Source organism: Oncorhynchus masou, chromosome 22 (genome assembly GCF_036934945.1).
Source record: "Oncorhynchus masou masou isolate Uvic2021 chromosome 22, UVic_Omas_1.1, whole genome shotgun sequence".
In the NCBI taxonomy this organism is placed as follows: domain Eukaryota; kingdom Metazoa; phylum Chordata; class Actinopteri; order Salmoniformes; family Salmonidae; genus Oncorhynchus; species Oncorhynchus masou.
In genome coordinates, this window is record NC_088233.1 from 42,855,755 (window position 1) to 42,857,315 (window position 1,561).

Genomic DNA, 1,561 nt, shown 5'->3' on the forward strand with positions numbered 1-1,561 from the left:
CATTATTACATGACATTCGTTCTCTTGAACAAGATGGCGTTTTCATTGAATCCATTGGTCAGAATGTCAAGGGAACCATCTTTTGTATTACGACTGACAATCTTGCTGCCCATGGACTGGGAGAGTTTCTAGAGTCTTATATACTTTGTTTGTAGATTCTGTACGGCCACCAACAAACAGTTGCAGTCCAATGAAGTCAGAGAAGGAGAGTAGCCTGAGAACTAAATCCAGCCATGACATTAATGTACAAATGTTGTGAAAAGCGTTACTCTGAGCAGTCAGATTGGTGTGAGAGCAGATTGTGTCCTGCATGAGTCACTGCAGTATTTCCAATTTATCACTTTTCCACCAGATCTTTTGGAAGTTATTATGCTTGTTGAGCTGTCGCTTTGCCTTAAAGAGATGATTTGCCTTAAGTACTTCACTTTCGACTTTTAAACAGGGAAATAGCATTGTTATCATATCAGCACACAGACAAAGACCACAGCCCATTCCCAAGACATTCACATCAAAAGGGAAAATAGAGAGTAATTGACATGAGAATGCCACTCTCCTCAGAATACTTCCATTGTTAGTGGGCAGTGAAGTCCCAGAGGTTGATGGCTCATGGGCAGTTTTGATGGACTTGAAAGAAGTGGAAGAATTGGCATTGTGTCCAGCGTTTATAGATGAGACCATTGAGTAATTGCAGTGTAAAATTAGTGACCACAGACAGTGGAGGTAAGCCTTCTAAGGTCTTCGAAAGCCACGTTAACAAAACAGATCACCGACCATTTCGAATCCCACCGTACCTTCTCAGCTACGCAATCTGGTTTCCGTGGTGGTCATAGGTGCACCTCAACCACGCTCAAGGTCCTAAACGATATCATAATCGTCATTGATAATAGACAATACTGTGCAACTGTATTCATCGACCTGGCCAAGGCTTTCGACTCTGTCAATCATCAGATTCTTATTGGCAGACTCAATACCCTTGGTTTCTCAAATGACTGCCTCTCCTGGTTCACCAACTACTTCTCAGGCAGAGTTCAGTGTGTCAAATCAGAGGCCTGTTGTCCGGACCTCTGGCAGTCTCTATGGGGGTGCCAAGGGGTTCAATCCTCGGGCCGACTCTTTGCTCTGTATACATCAATGATGTTGCTCTTGCTGCTGGTGATTCTCTGATCCACCTCTACGCATACGACACCATTCTGTATACTTCTGGCCCCTCTTTGGACACTGTGTTAACTAACCTCCAGACGAGCTTCAATGCCATACAATTCCCCTTCCATGGCCTCCAACTGCTCTTAAATGCAAGTAAAACTAAATGCATGCTCTTCAACCGATCGCTGCCTACACCTGCCCGCCTGTCCAGCATCACTACTCTGGACGGTTCTGACTTAGAATATGTGGACAACTACAAATACCTAGGTGTCTGGTTAGACTGTAAACTCTCCTTCCAGACTCACATTAAGAATCTCCAATCCAAAATTAAATCTAGAATTGTCTTTCTATTTCGCAACAAAGCATCCTTCACTCATGCTGCCAAACATACCCTCGTAAAACTGATCATCCTACCGAT